Source organism: Macrotis lagotis, chromosome 2 (assembly GCF_037893015.1).
Source record: "Macrotis lagotis isolate mMagLag1 chromosome 2, bilby.v1.9.chrom.fasta, whole genome shotgun sequence".
In the NCBI taxonomy this organism is placed as follows: Eukaryota; Metazoa; Chordata; class Mammalia; order Peramelemorphia; family Peramelidae; genus Macrotis; species Macrotis lagotis.
In genome coordinates, this window is record NC_133659.1 from 193,136,985 (window position 1) to 193,156,608 (window position 19,624).

At 37.4% G+C, this 19,624-nt stretch overlaps 1 pseudogene; it reads left to right on the top strand.

The window, feature by feature from the left end:
* The first annotated feature begins 4,491 nt into the window (after positions 1-4,491).
* Positions 4,492-19,624, top strand: part of LOC141512061 (beta-1,4 N-acetylgalactosaminyltransferase 2-like) — a 42,057-nt pseudogene continuing 26,924 nt past the window's right edge.

Genomic DNA, 19,624 nt, shown 5'->3' on the forward strand with positions numbered 1-19,624 from the left:
TACCAGGAATGCAGGGACGGTTTGAAATAAGGAAACTTATTAACATAGTTATTATGTCAATAATGAAAGAAATAAAAATCATATGTTAATATCAACAGTTGCATAAAAAGCATTTGATAAAACACAATACTCATTTCTTTTAAAAACACTTGAAAATATAGGCATAAATGGATTTTTCATTAAACTAATAAGAAGCATTTACCTAAAACCATTAGCAAGCATTGTTTGTAATGGGATATGTTAGAAACCTTCCCAGTAAGATTAGGTATGAAATGGAAGCCCACCATCACCAAGAAGAAAAAGAAATCAAAATAGGGAATAAGGTAATAAAATTATCTCTGATGATAGGATGAAATATTTGGAAAATCCTAAGGATTCAACTAAAGAGTTAATTGTAATAATAATTTCAGCAAAGTAGCAGGATATAAAGTAAACCTACATAAATCATCAGCATTCCTATATATCACCAACAGGATCCTACAGGAAGAGATAGCTAGAGATATCCCATTTAAAATAACTCTAGACAATATAAACTGCCTGAGAATATATCTACCAAAACAAATCCAGGATCTATATTAGCAAAATCATAAAAAACTGTGCATACAAATAAAATCAGATTTAAATAAATGGAGAAATAGTAATTGTTTATGACTAGCTAGGACAATATAATAAAAATGATAATTTTACCAAAATTAATCTATATAATAACTTATTAAAATTAATTTATGGAGCTAGAAAAAAATAGCAAAATTCATTTAGAAGAACAAAAGCCAAGAATATCAAAACTGTCCGGTATTGGCTAAGAAATAGAAGGGTACATCAGAGGAACAGAGTAGATATACAATCTATAGCGGCAAAGGAATATAGTAACCCATTGTTAAATATAAAGATTTAAGTTTTTGGAATAAGAATTCATTATTTGGTGCTAGTTGTTGAGAAAGTTAGAAAGCAGACTGGCATAAATTGGGCATAGATCAATAATTTACCCCATTTACTAAGATAAGGTCAAAATGGATACATGACCTAGATAAAAAGGGAGATATCACATATTACCTATTTAACTTATTGATAGTTGAACAATTTATGAACAAATATGAGATAATGGTTTGAGATGTAAAATGAATAATTAGATCAAATTCAATTAAAAAGTTTTTAAACAAATAAAATTTCCAAGATCAGAAAGTAGAAAGCTAAAAAAAAATTTATAGACAATTCCTCAGATAAAGCTCTCATATTTCAAGTATATAAAGAACTTTGTCAAATCTATATCCAATTTTTCTTCTTGATTTTTAAAATTCTTTTTGAGTTCTTCCAAGAGGACTTTTTGGTCTTGAGATAGATCAGTTCATAGTCTCCTTTTGTGTTTTACATTTTTCCAATGTCCTCTTCTGAAGTGGTGAGGGTTTTTTTTTGTTTTGTTTTTTTAGCAAGGCAATGGGGTTAAGCAACTTGCCCACCCATGGTCACACAGCTAGGCAATTATTAAGTCTCAGACTGAATTCAGCTTCTCTTGACTCCAGGGCTGGTGTTCTATCCACTGTACCACCTAGCTGCTCCTGAGATGATGTTTTGATCTTATTTATAGTCATAATAACTTTCTATAATCAGGATTTTTTTCTAGTTCTTATTCATTTTTAGCCTCCTTCTGTTTCTGGGCTTCAGAGTGTGGGCACACTGTTCCAAGCTTCTTGGGCAACATTTTGCTCACTGGGGCCTCAGATGCTGGTGGCTTCTTCACTATGAGAGGGGTTACCTGGTCCTGTCATTCCAACTGCAATGGGGTTCCTAGGCTTGCAATTTGCAAGCTGGGCCTCGAGGTCCTTCAGTTGACTTTCTGTGCAGCTGGACTGCAGAACTGGGACCCAAAGGTCTTGATAGTTGATCTGTGCTATGGCAGAGAGCCTCCTGCTAGCTTCTTCACCTCTACTGGCACTGGGTTACTCCCCCTTTATCCGAATGAGACAGATTTTTCCTGAAGCCCCCCCAAGATATCTCAAGTTGTAAAATTGGTCCCTTCTATCTTTTTCTGGGTTCTGTCACTCTAGAATCCATTGAGAGTATACCAAAATGATTTATAGCTGAATAAAAAATGCTCTATATCATTATTGATTAGATAAATACAAATTGGAACAACCTTGTGATATCAGTTTGCATTTATCAAATTAGCTAAAATGAGAGAAAAAGGTAGCATAAAATGTTGGGGAGAATGAAGAAAACTTGGAGGGGTAGCTAGGTAGCGCAGTGGATAGAGCACCAGCTTGGAGTCAGGAGTACCTGAGTTCAAATCAGACCTCCGACACTTAAAAATTACTCAGCTGTGTAGCCTTGGGCAAGCCACTTAACCCCATTTGCCTTGCAAAAACACTAAAAAAACAAGACAAAACAAAACAAACCAACTTGGAACCTTCATTCATTGATCCAACAATTTTGGAGAGAGACTGGAAATCATGCCCAAAATGCTTTTAAATTGCCTAAACCATAACTCCACTAGTAAGTCTATTTCTCAAGAAGATTAGGGAAAATGAAAAAGAACCCTCATGTTTTAAAATATTTATAACAGCTCTCTGTAGTGGCAAAGAAATTATGTCAATTATAGAAATTACATCAATTACAGAAATTACATCTCCATTAATTGGGGAATGCCTAAACAAATTAGATTTTATGCTTATGATGCACTATTCCTCTGCTCTATGGAATAATGAGCTCAAAGAAGCTTTTTTAAAAAAGCCTGGATATTTTAGAAAAGCATGGAGAACAATAAGGAAGAGCAAAATGAGCAGAACCAAGAGAACATTTTTTAATGTTTAGGAACAACTTGGAACAACCAAATCATTCTATTATAACTACTCAAATTAATCACGAAGCTCCTATGAAAGAAGCTGCTTGAATACAGAAAAAGAGCAACATATATGTATGCATGCACATACATGGACATGTGTGAGAATAGATGTATAGACATACATACAGATTTGCATGTAATGGTAATTAACTCAGCGTTTAAGGTGGCAAAGGGAAAAAAGGAAATCACATGATAACTTTGTTGTATATATGAAAGGAATAGCAAGTTGTACATAAGAGATCTGCAATTTCAAGTACAATTCTGTTTTTCTATCCCATTTCATTATGCAAAATGTTTGTTTTAATTTCTTAAGTTCAGAATAAAATAAATAAATAAATATTTATTTTATTTATTTTCAAGGCAATGGGGTTAAGTGGCTTGGCCAAGATCACACTGCTAGGTAATTATTAAGTGTCTGAGGTTGACATTAAACTCAGGTACTCCTGACTCCAGGGTCGGTGCTCTATCCACTGTGACACCTAGCCTCCCCTAAAATAAATAATTTTTTAAAAAAATTAAAAAAAAAAAAGAAGCACGGCCTTTTTGTTGGGGGCCCTGCTGAGCTATCTTGTTGCCGGTCTGCCCCAGGAGCAGGGCCTTGCCTTTGGGTTGCTATGGAAACAGGGCCTCTCTGATGGCAGGCCTTGGGGTGGGTTCCAGGTATTCGTTGGCACCCTGGGGCCTGGTATCTAGGGGGCGTGGTCTTCCTGCAGGCTGGGCCCTGGGGGCGGGGGTCTCACCAGCCAGCACCCCGGGACTGGCTCTGTGGAGGCCAAGCCTGGCTGGTGGAGTGCCCCAGGCCTGGACATCGCCTATAGGTCCCCTGCTCTCCTGGACCTCACTCTCCACCCCAGTGAGACAGACCTTTCTTGCTGTGCTCATAAGCTGCTTCCTGATTCCCCTCCCTGAAAATCAGTCGTGAAGATGTTTTCAAGTTGTTTGGAGGAAAATTTGGGAGGACTCCCGGCGGTTTCTTCTTCACATCGCCATTTTGACCCAATCCACGTCCTTTCATATAGAAAAATCAAATAATATCTACTGGGGACTTTGCAAACCTTCCTATTTGAATGCAAGTTATTATTATCAGTTCATTGTCCCATTGAATCTTGGTTAAATGTTTCTACTATTCAAGGTACTTGGACACTTCAAGTTACATCCTGGTCTTTTTAAAAATTTAATTTTTTTTAATTAACAAGCATTTATTTTCTTTCTCTCCCTTCTGCTTCCCTCCCTTGAAACAAGGTGAGGGGGAAACACAACCCTGTTTGCTTCAACATTGGTATTATAGAATCATGGTTGGATATTGCAGTTGATCAAGTTTTTAAGTCTTTCAATGTTGTTTGCCTTTACAATGTTGTTTTGTGTAAATGTTCTCCTGGCTCTGCTCATTTCATTCTGCATCAGTTCATACAAGTCTTCCCCAGCTTCTCTGAAACCATCCCTTTCATCATTTCTTATAGTACAAGAGTATTCCATCATTTACTTACCACATGTTGGTCTTTGTAAACTACAAGAGGGCAGAGGGAGTATTCCTTTTGTTCTTTTTTATGTAACCAAATTTCAGCATAGTATCACACTATGACTTTTTGGAGATGATGATGGACATAAATGATTTTTCAGCAATTTTAATTTTATGTTTCTTCCAACAGTTGAAAACCCAGTGACAAATGGATTTTTCCAAGAAGATACTGCTGACAGCTTTACTGTTAGCTTTCTTCCTATTTTTCTACTGGAATGCCTTGGACTTCCATACTAAGTTAATACCATTTTTGTATACCCAGGATGTTGCTCCTTCTGTCTTCAGGCTTCTGCCTGAAAAGAAACTCAAAGAGATCTTTACATATGAAGGAATCTGGTGAGTTTCTGTCACCCCCAATTTTGCAGGTCTCTCTGGCTCTCTGTTCTTTCATTATTAGGGCTGTGTCACTCTGACAGTGGGAAAAATTTTGTAGATGGAAGCTTATTGAATTGTCTCTAGACCAAACATAAAAGTTTAGGTGTCTCATGAAGAATATCACTGGTTTGGAAGACATAGACCTTCCCTTGATTTTGTGTGTATGTGTATGCATGTATGAGAGACAGACAGAAAGACAGAGACAGACAGAGAGAGAGGCACACACACATAGAGACAGAGACAGAAATGGACAACTGAGGGACAGAAAGAAAGGCAGAGAGAGAGAGAGAGAGAGAGAGAGAGAGAGAGAGAGAGAGGGACAGACAGACAGACAGACAGAGACAGAGAGACAGAGACAGAGACTAAGATCCAGAAGTGAGAGTCACTTGACTGAATAACTCCAAGGAAAAACTTTGAAATGTAGGTGATAGTAGTTAAGGGAGACACTTTTGAATAAGGTAAACCTTCCCAATGTCTATTCTACCCTATGTCTAGTTTAGACCATCTATGTAAATCATAGATTCTAAGATTAACCAATCCAATTTCTTGATCTTATGGTTAAGGACAATGAGGACCTGAGAGGGGACATGATGTGACCAAAGTTTTATAGAAGTTGGGTAAAACTACTGGGTCAAGAACCCATATGTTTTGACTCTCCTTCTAGAGCATCCCCATCATCCTTTTCTTACACTATTTTAGCACATACGCTGCCTGCTTCTGTCTTATGCTTGTTGATGCCTCTGGAACAGTGAATGACTCCCACAGTGTCCCGGTATTTCGAGTCCTGACCTTCTTAATAAGTAACTGTGTGCCTTAAGGCAAGCCACTTCATATCACTAACATCTCAATGTTCTCATCTGTAATACAGTCATTTCTGGCAAAACTAAGCATACTTTATGACCATATATGGTTTGTAATATTTTATTACATCATTGCATCTATTTTTTGTTCTGTGAAAGTCAAACCTGACTAAGTTATTTTGGGGTGCCAGATGATCATGGTGGGTCTAGATGGTTCAAAGTGAAAGACCATGAAGGCCCTGGGGCTATGCTATCACCTCCTTCTCCCACTAGGGTATCCCATTGTTCCTTGGGTAGGATGATGATTATTGCAACAATATTTAAGTTGTTTAAGGTGGAAGTAGATACACTCCAAACTATTTAGAAGGACTCTACAACAGTCAATATATCCTTGTGCTGGAATGGTACTGCAGAATCAATAGGAATTCTTGTGGTAGCATGTCCCAAACTTTTCTTCCAACCTTTTTTTTAATACCCGAATCAATTCCAGGCCACCAGATGTATCTTCTAGCCAGTTCTTTCATGTGAACAATTCCCAGATGTGATGTTTGTAAAGTGGCCAAGATAATGTGACAATTGCTTTCAGAAATCACAATGGAATTGCCTCATAAAAGTCACCCTCCATGAGCAAATAACTCACGTGGACAGCTTGCAAATGACTTGAATTCCTCAGGCACTTTATCTGTTGAATCTCTCCCTCTTTTCCATTCAGTTTGTCAGCACTCATGGTGCTGATACAGCTCTACAATTGGGCTCACACATGGCTCAGTGCCCCCATTCTCACAACTTTGCCAAACACCTAGCTGCTATAGAGGAGTGGACCACTCAGGAAGCACAGATGTTGGTTGCAGGCACCACTGAGGCACGGCTGCTGAAAAGGAGAATATAATTGCTATCATAAAAGTCTTACAAATCTGTGAAGGCCGGCAAGTAGGTCCCACCCATTGTCGGTTATTGCCTCCTAGAACATTATTTCTCCCAATGGAGTGTTTGGAACCCATTGTGTTTATTAGACAGAGATATGCTTATATAGGAGAATGGAATAGAGGGGAGAGCAATGAGACTCAGGGCTTTTATCATTTTGGGATTCTGTACAATGAATTCCCTTATTTGATCAGCCTGAAGTGTTTGGTCAAGGGAAGTCTTAGAACATCAAGATTCTGAACCATGGTAACACTGGACTGAAGTGATCAAGATCTGATATTGTTTTCTCTTGTTTATAAAAACACAAAGTAAAAAGCAACAAAAATTCCAGTACTACATAAGTGGGTATGATGATAGCCCATTCTTTTTGGATATAATCCCATGATAGACTCCTCTTACTTCAGGGTGTTTGTACTTTCATGGGTATGTTTCTGTGAGGCAGATGGTGAATTTTTTTTTTTTTTTAGGTTTTTGCAAGGCAAATGCGGTTAAGTGGCTTGCCCAAGACCACACAGCTAGGTAATTATTAAGTGTCTGAGACCGGATTTGAACCCAGGTACTCCTGACTCCAGGGCTAGTGCTTTATCCACTGTGCCACCTAGCTGCCCCTAGATGGTGATTTTTAAAGGTCCCCTCATCCTATGCACATACTTCCTGGCCAAGTACATACTTTCAGGGATTCTCCTTTGGGGTTCCTTCAAACATAATAGAGAACTTCCTCCCCCCAACTTTTAACATATTTTTTGGGGGGGTTGCAAGGCAATAGGGTTAACTGACTTGCCCAAGGTCACACAGCTAGGTAATTATTGAGTATCCGAGGTCACATTTGAACTCAGGTCCTCTTGATTCCAGGGTTGGTGCTCTATCCACCGCGCTACCTAGCTACCCCCTCTCCCTCTTTTAATAATGTCAGTATATGTGTACTTCTGTTATCTCTTTCTCTATGGTTTCATCCAACATACTGGAGGCCTTCCTCTTCCTCTTTTATTAATATCCATATCTCAGAGTACTTCTGTTATTTCATTCTCAATTCATGATGAGCTCACTTTTTAGTCATATAATAGTCATGAAATCCTAGATTGAGAGATAGAAGGGTCAGAAGTCATCCAAGCTAACCTCCCATTTTACAGATAAGGAAAACAGCCATCTAGAGAGCATCTCCCTAGGATTTCTCTATTAATGAAGATTTCCAACACTCCTTTCCCCCCTTCTCTGCTATTAATTTCACATTAAAAAAAACTCCAACATAAGTTCCCCCACAATATATCATCCCCAAAACAGCATGAGAAAGGTCAAAGATAGAACATACAAAAGGTAGTCCACACAACTTTATCCCTGAATTGATTTTTGTTTGTTACAAAAAAAGAAGTGGTATATGTTTTATATTATGTACCAGTATATTGTCCAAATGTTAGTTTTATTTTTTTATTTTCCCCACTTTTAATAGTATTTTTAAAAATACATATGAGGATAGTTTTCAACATTCATTTTTATAAAATTTTGAGTTCCAAATTTTTCTTCTTTCCTCCCTTACCTCTCCTCTCCCTAAGATGGGAAATAATCTGTTGATATATGTTATGCATGTACAGTCATGTTAAACAAATTTATGTATTTATTTTTCTTATTTTTAATAAAAAACGGAGTGGTGCAATGGGTAGAGATCTGATGTTTCAATCAGGAAGACCCAAGTTCAAATCCTGCCTTCGTTGTGAACTGTTGGCCTGACTCTGGGCAAGTTATTTAACCTTTCTTTAAAGCAATTCTCTAAGATTGTTTGAGAGAAGGTGTTGTCAACCAGCAATCACAATTTCATCCAACCTAAGTTTATTACTAGAGAAATAAACATGCATATGGAACCAAAGAATTCACAAATCTATATAGCATTTTTATAACAACAGGACAAAGGAAGGAGAAGAAAACAGAAATTTTTACCTAAAGAGATGTGGGTATGGAAAAGAGAAGGTACTTTAAGGTGGGAAAAAAGACAAAACCCTTCTCAAAAGGGAGGAGCATAGTGAGGGCAAGCAAAAACCACAGTCTTTTCCCCTTGGGAACTGCTTATGACGCTTTGCTTGTCTGCAAGGGTTCCAATTGCTCAATCTAGTCTGCTGCTTGTTTTGACTCCCAAGGACACACAAGGAATCCAACTTGGGATGCTAACAGCACACTGTGTCAGCTGGAGGGGTCGGAGAGCTTCATCTTTGTCTAGAGCCTCTGGGTCTAGTGTTTCTGGAAAATTTGTTCAAAAAGACAAATTCAGGAGATCCCTTAACAGTCCTTAGCAGTGTTGACCTGCATTGATGGAGGAAGCTTCCTCACCCTTAAGTTCCTTATACCCGTATAACTATGACTATTTTAGTACTTTCCTGATGTCTTTTTTTTTTTTAGGTTTTTGCAAGGCAAATGAGGTTAAGTGGCTTGCCCAAGGCCACACAGCTAGGTAATTATTAAGTGTCTGAGACCGGATTTGAACCCAGGTCCTCCTGACTCCAGGAACAGTGCTTTATCCACTACACCACCTAGCCATCCCCCCTAATGTCTTTTTCAAAAAATTCATAATTATTTCTGCATTTACCTCTCTTACTCCTGCTAAGTGAACCAAATTTTTAATAGCAAAGAAAAAGTTAACCAAAACCACCTTATTCATTGAATACATCCTTGTCCAATGTTTTTGATATTTTGTTGCCAAGTTAGATTGTGAATATAATTTTAATAATGGTGCTTTTGATTCTGCTTTGTTCTTTCTGTGTCACTTCATGTAAATAGCAATTTCTTTGTATTCTTTATATTTGTTGTTTCTTATGACTCAGTGATAACCTATACTTTGCTTAGATATTTCTCAATAATTGGACACAGTTTATTTTCAAATTTGTGATTGCTACTAAAAGAGTTACTGTGGGGGCAGTTGGTGGCACAGTGAATAGAGCACCAGCCCTGGACTCAGGAGGACCTGAGTTCAAATCTGACCTCAGACACTTAATAATTGCCTAGCTGTGTGACCTTGGGCAAGTCACTTAACTCCATGGTCTTAAATAAATAAAAAAATTTTAAAAAGAGTTACTGAGAATATTTTTTCTGTAGAAAGGTCTTTTCATGGTGGATAATCTCCTTATGGAATGAATGCAATGAGATCACTGGATATGAGCAATTTGATCAATTGCTAGTTTCTCTTTTCATGGGTAAATCAAGACAATCAGCATGTTGCATCTCCCTCTCTCTATCATCTCCCCCTACTCATTGAGAAAGCAGAAAATGCAATACCTATTATACATATGAAATCATGCAAAAATATATTTCCACATTGCCATATCACCAAAAAGGGCAAGAAAAATAAAGTGAAAAAAATTGTATCAGTATGCATTCAGAGTTCATCAGTTCTCTTTCTGGAGGTAGATAGCATTTTTCATCACGAGTCCTTTGGAATTTTCCTGGATAATTGTACTGATCAGAGTAATTGAACCTTTCACAGTTAGTAAACACTTAATAAGTATTTATTGATTTTTTTATGTTTTTATGTCCTAATGCCTAACAGAGAGTCTAAGATATAGTAGGTAATAGTAGCTTTTCTTTGATCTCAGATCTTTCCCATATCACCAAAGCTTTTTTGCAGTATGGTACTTCAGGAGACAAACTTTTGACAGCAGTGTAAAACTAATCTGTCTGTCCATGGTCTAATTTTGTGGCAACAATCGACAGAGTAAAGCTAATGGGGAGAGGGGAAAAGGAGGAGTTCCTCCAGGGCAATTGGGGTCTCCCATTTATTCTATACCTCTCATGTCTCTTCACCTTGCCAGACTAGAATCTTGCTCAACAGAGTCTTCTTTCTCTGCTGATTCCACCAAGCCTGTTCCTTTAGCTATGTTTTTGATTTAATGAATGTTCATTGTTAATCTTGGGAATAAATGAACAGGTGGGTTGGATTTTCCTACTTCCTTACCCTATAGTACCTACATTTACAATTCAACTTTTTCTTTTTCCAGTCTATTTCCCCAAAAGCAGTGTAAATGTGAAGGTATGGATGAGGTAAAAAATTACAATTATCAGCTTGCCTACAGATGGAGTGACCTCAATGACATAAAAGCCAGAAGACAAGTCGAGTTTAAACACTTCCAGAGGAGGTAATGTGGATAGGATTCTCTGCAATCTCAATTCTGCCCAGGTTCTGTTACAAAGAAAAGAAAGGTTTTGGTTAAGTATATAGAAACTGTTTCAGGCCCAGTAGAACCATCTTTACTTAGGCAGCAGATATATTGTCTTGGGGCCAGGCTTCTGGGATGGCCCCAAGAGGAGGGATTGTTGATGGTTCCTTCTCTTTCTCAGACTCTACACACAGGTTCTATTTATGCTCTGAAATGCTCACTGAGGGAAAATTAGATCAATGAGAGCTATAGGGGAGAGAGTCAAAAAAGGAAAAAGTGGAGAGAGAGAGAGAGAGAGAGAGAGAGAGAGAGAGTAAAAAATCCATCTGGAACTTAAATCTTCTGTGGGTGTAGATGGCTCAGTTATCTATATGCACATGCATCTATCTAGGTATAGATGGGGTATATATGTGCACGTATATTTACACATATACACATGAACTCACATATAGACCCACTCACATAAATGTACAATATTTATAGGTGTATAAATTATATGTAAATAATTTCCAAGAGAGCTCCTCAGTCACCAACACTGATTAATACCCTTATGAGCAGATCTGTGGGGTCAGGGCAGAGAATATCAGGGAAGGGAGACCCTGTTCTCATTGATCTCTTGGGCTGACAGGAAAACAGATAAATTGTAGAAATCTCTGGATTAGGATCTCCCCAAGTTTGAGGACTGTTTCTTTATCAGATAATAATAGCAATAATAGCTAACATTTATTAACACTTTTAGGTTTGCAAAGTACTTTACAAATATTATCTCATTTTATTTTCAGAACAGCTCTGGGAGGCCGGTGGGTGCTAGTATTATCCTTGTTTTATAAATAAAAAAGTTGAGGCAGACAAATGTTTAGTGACTTGCTTAAAGTCATACCTAGTTAATGTCTTAAGCTGGATTTGAACTTAGGTCCAAGTCTAACATTGTTCTACTAGTTCCCTTGGTCACTGATCCATATAGATCATTTACTACAAACTCCTTAATTTATAGATGAGGAAACTGAGGCCTAGAGAGAGGAAGTGACTTAGCCAGTGTTGCCTACCCACTTAGTAATAGATCCAGTCTAGAACTCAAATCTCCTGATTCTCAAATAATTCTGAATCTGATAATAATAGGAAAGAATCAGGATAGTCAGCAAGCAATATGCCAGTCAGAGGGTTGTGTTTTACAAATATTACCTCATTTGGTTCTTAAAACAACCCTGGGAGACAGATACATTTATAAATCTCTTTTTACAGTTGAGGAAATTGAGGCAGTCACAAGTTAAATGACTTGTCTAGAATTAATAGCCAGTAAGTATATGAGGTTGAATTTAAACTCTGATCTTCTGGATTCCAGGCCAAGTCCTTTCCTTTTTTTATTTTTGGTTTTTGCAGGCAATGGGTTAAGTGACTTGTCCAAGGTAACACAGCTAGGTAATTATTAAGTGTCAGAGGTTGAATTTGAACTCAGGTCCTCCTAACTCCAGGGCTGGTGTTCTATCCACTGCACCACCTAGCTGCCCCCAAGTTCTCTAGCCCTCATGCTACCTTGTTGGCACCCTATTGTTGCTTCTGGAAAGTAGAAATCTACCCCTAGATAATGTTGAGATTCCCTAAGGGTGGGAAAGAGGCAGTTAGATGATGCAGGTCCTGGAGTCAGAAAGAACTGAGTTCATATCTGGTCCCAGGCATGATTGTCATGGGCAAGTAATTTAATTTGTTTGCCTTATTGCTGTTTGTCCTTCATTCTCAAAGAGGACCATGATATCCAGGAAGGTGATGCAATGATATACAAGTAGTTGGATCCAGGATCCTTGCCCAGAAAAGACCATGGTGTGTCACTTAAGAGTAGGATGTGATTGAATGGCTGAGCAAAAGCCTGGGTGGAAATTATGTCTCTTTCCTGGTCTCTGTTCTTCAGATCAGGCCAGGGCTTTGACCATAGATTCATTTAATAAATGCTTATTGGCAGGCAGAGTGTAGTACTCTCTGTTAAGGTTTCTTTCTTTCAAGCAGAGAAGGGCTTCCTCGCCTTCCCCCCTGTTCTGGCTCAGCCCAACATCCCTTTTGGGTATCCAGTCCATGGAGTGGAGGTGATGCCACTTCACACAGTGGTGATCCCAGGTAGGTGTCTGCTCATCCATGGGGCCTCTCCATCTACTTCTCTATCTAATATGCCCATGATTGCCTTCTAGCCTGAACAAGGAGCAATTTTATGTAGATCTCACAGGAAGAAGATTCTCTTTTCTCCCTAAAGATCTTAGTTCATCTTACCTCTCATTCTGAGTTGGAGAGTAGGATAGGCATCCCTGGAGACAGAAAAAGAAGCAAGATAATCTCTATGTCACAATAGAATTAAGGCTTTGGGAAGCTCTAATATTCATTTTGTAATTTAATCATGGGAATTTTTTTAGTATTTCATGGAGCTTGTATTGTTCTTTTTTTCTTTTTTAAAATTTTTTTGAGAGACAAGCAGGGTTCACTGACTTGCTCGGGACACACAACTAGTAAGCATCAGTTGTCCAAAGTCAGATTTCAATTCATTTCCTCCTGACTCCTGGGCTTCTACCCATTGCTATCTAGTTGCCCAGAACATGTATTGTTTTCAACTCCTAAGTTGAATTACCACTTTTTATTTTTAACTTAAGTCCTTTTTTGACTTGGCTACCATTAGCTTAGTTGAAACTGTCACAGAAAGCCTTTGAAATGTAGAATCTATATTCCTTCATTTAAATCTCAGGAAATATATATGCCATACAACGAATTTAAAGAAACAAAAGACAGTTCTTTTCTGGGCTTGAGGGATTTTTTTGCTCTTAGCAGCAGATAGTAGAATTGGAATTGGAATGAGGAAGCTGCCAGATGCTCCCAAATTAGACTCCAAAGACTCTACTGATGGTCACATTGGATATAACTTCCAAATTAAATTTCACTCTTTTTCAATGAACAATTATTTTTCCTTTCCTAACCCCCCACTGGAAAAAAGAAGAAAAGAAAAACCTCTTTATATATATGTATATCATGTTCAATATGTGCGGTACAGTGGTTAGAGAAATGGCCCTGGAGTCAGGAAGATCTGAGTTCAAATTTGGCCTCAGATGCTTATTAGCTATGTGATCCTTGGTAAGTCACTTAATCCTGTTTGACATAGTTTCCTTATCTGTAAAATGAGGTGGGAAAAAAGAAATGATAAAACAGTCCATTATCTTTGCCAAGAAAACCCTAAAAGAGATTTTGAAGAGTTGGATACATCTAGTTGACTAAACAATAACAAAAGGTGTGTATCTCATTCTGTTATTAGTTCATAACTTCTCAGTCAGGAGACAATTAACATGCTTCAGCATCAGTCTTCTGAAACTGGGTTGGTCCTTGCATTTCTCAGAGTTAAGTTTTCCACACAGATTGGGCCCTCTATGTAAAATCTGCTAGAGGGAGGGGACAGTTTTTAAGAAGTACCTTTTATTTCCTGTTACAGCCTAGGGAGAGGATGTAATGAACTATGGGTTTCCTCCTCTTCCTTAGTTTGCACCTGGAGAAGTTCTTTTTTTTTCCCTTTTAGATTTTTCAAGGCAATGGAGTTAGGTGGCTTGCCCAAGGCCACATGGCTAGGTAATTATCAAGTGTCTGAGGTCAGATTTGAACCCAGGTACTCCTGACTCCAAGGCAAGTGGGTGCTCTATTCACTGCGCCACCTAGCCACCCCATCTGGAGAAGTTCTTATTACAAACTGCCTCATACCATGTTTGCCAGGAAAGTAAATAGACCCATCCATGTCTTGACACAGAAGTGATGGACTCAAAATTCAGAAATGAATCGTGAGGTCAATAAATTTTAGAATATGGGAATTTGTTGGACTATGCATTTTTATTACAATTATGCATTATTTATTACAAAAATGTTTGTTAATTAAAAAAATTTAAGAAGTTTGCTGCTCTGATTGCTTTCTTTGTCCTCTCTTTTACTTTTCTCAAGGCCTCCAGTTTGATGGACCAGTTGCATCAGTCTACAAGGTAGTAGTCATTGTTAGCATGGCAATTGTAGCAACCTACTCAAGTTGAACCAGAGTGTACATTCTAAAGGGGTTGGAGAATGGCAAAATAAAAACTCCAACTAAAGTGATATACAGCAAAGAATCTCATGCTTTGAGATCATAATAGCAGCTTTGGAATTCTGGCCAGGTGACCTTGGGCATACCTCTGCTTGGGTAAGCATGCCTGGTAGGTAGTATGATGCAACTGCTTATCTGAGTCTTAAGAATCAAACAGGGTGTCCTTACTTGAAGCCATTATAATGATGAGCTTAATATAGAAAAAAATAGAGTGCCTCTTTGAGTCAGGATCTTTTAGAAATTTTAGTAATCTGACCAGGAAAGCTTTGATAAAGATGCTACTGACCACTAAAGTGGGAAAACCATGAGTACATGAGAAATAGATTAGAGATATGGATCCTTGAATTATGTACCAGGAATATATCATAATAAATTGGAAACAGATATTACCAGATGCAGACAAGGATGTGGTACTAGTTTCTGTTAAAAATATCTTCAAGTCCATGTTACATAACAGCATAGTACAAATATTTGTACAAATTATAAGAATTAGCTTTATTCCTAAATTCATATAAAACGAAATAAGATCAGAAATTAGGGGGTTACTTCAATCTGAAGAGGGAAAAACTAAAGAACCTGAAGGCATTGAAAAATCTATACTTAACACAATTCAAGAAGTTCTACCTAATAGTGAAATGTTTGGCCATAATAATGGTGATGTCTTGAATGGTTTTGAAATAGAGATGAGTATACTGAGAATAGAATTTTAAAAAGCAATTTTTTTGACTAATGAATTCAATTAATAGATCAATCATACCAAAGCAATAATTTTTAAAAGTTGGATATTTATTAAAGCAGTCATGAGTGAAGGCATTCTCCCACAATATCTGACATTATGAAAACATTTTAGGATCTACATTCAGGAGGATATGTGGTGACCCTTGCCACAGTAAGGAAAATAGGAAAAAAGGTAAATCTATTTTGGAATACTTCTAAAGAGAGGCATCAAATGTGACCATAGAAGAAGTGACTTAAGACAATTATTGAAGACCTGTGGAAAGAACAATAGAGGATTAAATCAATATATGGCCAGAACACTAAAGTAGAAAACTTGAGTACCATATTGATTAAATGAAGCTTAAAAAATAAAGAAATGGAATGAAATATAAAACAAAAGTATATCCAGAATTCTTGAAGTCCTTAAATAATGGAAGTGAAGACCTAAAGGATAAGGTAAAAAAAAGAGTCAATGAAGGGTAAAAAAAAACCCAAATAGTTCACCATTAGAATGTGTGTGTGTGTGTGTGTGTGTGTGTGTGTGTGTTGTGTTTGAAACACAACATGGAAAAATGTGAGATACAAAGAAATTTAAAGGAAAGAAGTGTGAAGGAGGTTCTGAAAAATGTTTAATTAGTATATGGTTGCAACAAGTCTAATACAAAAATATGGAAATTGGATCAAATACAAAACACATTGTGTAATGTTAGTATAATGAACAAAAGACTAGTCATGTCAAGGGGAGTTACTGAAATTCTAGCTTCCCTACAGACTTGGAAAGTGGGGGGCCCAGATAAGATCTACAATTATTGACACAAGTGCTTTCCAGTGGCACAAGAATTACAAGCAAAGAACTTTCCCATTTTTCCTCTCTGATGTAATCCTGGCACCATCTTTCTTAAGAGACAATTTTTTTTTTTAGCCAAAAGATGAAAATAATGATTCTTTCAAAGTACATTTTTATACTTTCTACAAAACATTCAGAGCTTTTAGCTTAAGAAAAAATCTATAGATAATTTGAAGGAAACAATATATTGGCTAAGGAGCAAAAAGTATATGCCAAAATGTCCCAACGGTATAAAGAGCAATTAATTATTAATTTGATAATTATTGAACAAACCTCCAGAAAGCACCATAGCATCAATGTTGACTTTATTCATCATTGCAGAACCTTTCATACAGATTCAGCTTCAAGTTAGTTGTGTACCTAAATATAAAATGGATTGAGGCCTTGTAAGAATTCTTGAATATTTGATATCCACATTAAAAACTTTTCTATTTAAAATATACCTACAATGTCAAGAGCAATTGATACAAAATATGGAACCTTCCAGAGTTTAAATGTGTTTAAATTCACTGTGGTTCTGCCCACTATTGAAGGACATCAGAAGGTCATTTGGTGGGATAAGTGTACAATCATTAATATATGTACCGACATAGAGACTGAAGGCTTTCAACTTGAATCCAGAGGTCACATGGATGCAAGTAAGATGCACAAGCAACTTTGTCTTCTCTATACAAGACAAAATGAGCCTATGGCTATAGAAGAAGAAACTGAAACTTGACTATTTTTTTTAAAAAACCCACACCTGACACCTTGAAATCTAAGTTTGGGAAGCACATATTCAGAGCAATTTAATCTTCATGCAATATTAGGTATCTTTGTATGTTTACTATCTTTAGATGTATTGCAATGTTTCTAGAAGTTGTTCAAAAACGTGACATTTAAAAAAGTTCAAAAGACATAGTTTCTGGGTAATTAATCATTTTGTTAATAAGGCTTGCCTATTGCCAATAAAATGGGTAACATCAAAGACAATCATGGCAATGGGTTTACAGTTTATATGGGTGTTCTTGAGGGTGGCAATCCACTCTGATTGGTTAACAAGGAGAGAATGAATATTACAATGACAACCTATTCTAATGAAGAGTTGGGGAATGTAACTTTAATTATGTCATTTACATCTAAATTGCCCAACCTTGGCCAATCCAATCAAAGAATTTATCCCCTCCCATAGCTGTGTAGATTGCAACAGACTTCCCCACCTGGATGGACTCTGAACATATTTGAGGAGAAAGTTAATTCGATCTCATTATCAACAATGTCTTTCAGACATGAGCACTTTAGAAAAAAGGGGGGGAACTCTGGATCTCCTCAAATCATTGTTTATTAATAATAATTTCTCTCAGAAACTCAGGATTCATCACTCCAGGGCAGTTAGATAATAAGAAAACTGTTAAGGATCAAGGAGACTGAGTCCCAGAAGGGTATCTTAGGTACCTTGAAAAGACTGATAGACCTAGGTTAAGAACACTTAACCCACTTGCAGTTGCTTACTGGGATTTGTTTGTAATTATTAACTGTCCCAGGCTGGATTTGAACTCAGGTCCTCCTGACTCCAGGGCTAGTGTTCTATCTACCTGTGATTTGTTTTTAATCCAATAGGAGTATAATCGGTAGGAGACAGGGAGATAAGTAACACACTGTCTAGTGCAAAAATATAACATTTCTTCTTCACCACCCCAACTCTAGGTTATCATGAAGGCCTCTCTGGGAAACCTAAAAAGCCTTGCTGATACCCCAGGCCAGGAGGTGTTGAGTAGAGGTGAGAAGAACCTGATCATTCAGACCTCTTCCCCAAAGCTGTTAAATTTCATCCTTCAGTATGTGACCTATACTAATACCATCTAGTGGATATTGATGAGATACCATCTTTAGGCCTCAGGAAGTATTAGTGAAAGAAATATTCATTAGTTCACTCTCAAAAAGTGCCCCTTCCAGAAAGCTGTCCAAATTTAAGTTTGCTTTGGGTAGAGAAGAGTGTTTCTTTACTTGCTCCAGTCTCCAAGTTTGCCCTCCTACCTCAGGACAGTCTACCATACACTGTCTGTAGGATATACCAAGTCAGTGACTCCATTTCCAAGACTTCTTTGCCTTCAATTTTTTTTAAGGTTTTTTCAAGGCAATGGGGTTAAGTGGCTTGCCCAAGGCCACACAGCTAGGTAATTATTAAGTGTCTGAGGCCGGATTTGAACTCAGGTACTCCTGACTTCAGGGCAGGTGCTCTCCATTGTGCTACCTAGCCGCCCCTGCCTTCAACTTTTCAAAATACTTGAATTTCTTGGAAGGGTGAGTGGTAGAAATCTGTCTGTCACTTACCTATATTGTGCACATTACCTGAGGTTTATCTTCCCAAGCTCTGGTTTTACACATCTAGCCTTGGGGTCAACCCTAGGAAATTACAAATTCTTTGATCATTAATTAGCCCCAACCAGAGTTTCCTTTGAGGAATTCTCTTAATGTAATTTGGGTCTAGGTATGTGTTAAAGGATCACTCAGTTCCCAATCAAGGCAGCAATTTGTATATTGGCTACAAGACTGTCAGTATTCCTATCCCTTAGAAAATAAAAAAAAATAACAAAAATTCCATAAAAATAACAAAATTCCATAAAAAATGTGAAAAAAGCATCAAAAGACTATAAACAATCTGATTAATTCTCCTTCCACTAAGGTGAGTCCTGTTTATTTTCACAGAGTCCTAAAGTTATCCAAATTCATGGCACCATCCTGTGATTCTTTTGTTTTAGAAGGGAAACTAACTTGAGATTGTACTGTTGGCAAATCCCTTCCCCAAAATTTCATTGAATTCTACCTTCCACAGGAATTTCTCCTGGACTTAAGGTGACGCTTTATGGTTTGGATTTCCTTTGGAAAAAAAATGAAGTTGGGGGTTGCTAAACATGCAGATGCCTTCCTAATGACCTACAGAGCAAAGAGAACAAGTCTAGAACCCTTATTTGTCCATATTTTACTTGTGGTCCCTTTTTGTTCCTCTAGTACTAGTATAATACTCTTTTCTTATCAAATGTTGGACTGCTCAGGAATTTTCTTTTTTTTTTCCAATAGAAGGTGAGTTTCCTGAATTCTCAAAGCTCCAGGGCTCATTTTGTCCAATAAATCCCTTCTTTCGCTAGATACCCACAACTCAGAATCCTGCTGCCTAGAAAATCTCCACTGTTGTCCCTGGTTGGGAACTTGGATTTATCTGCTGCTAATTTTTTAGTATTTCCTGATACTCCTTTGCTACTGCTGAGGGCTAGGAGGGGTCTTATAAATTTCCTTTAATAGGCCAATGGAAAGGAGGGATTTCTCTTATAACAATCCTTCCCACAACATTTTAAGTCAATTAATTCATCTTGGATCATAATCTAACATTG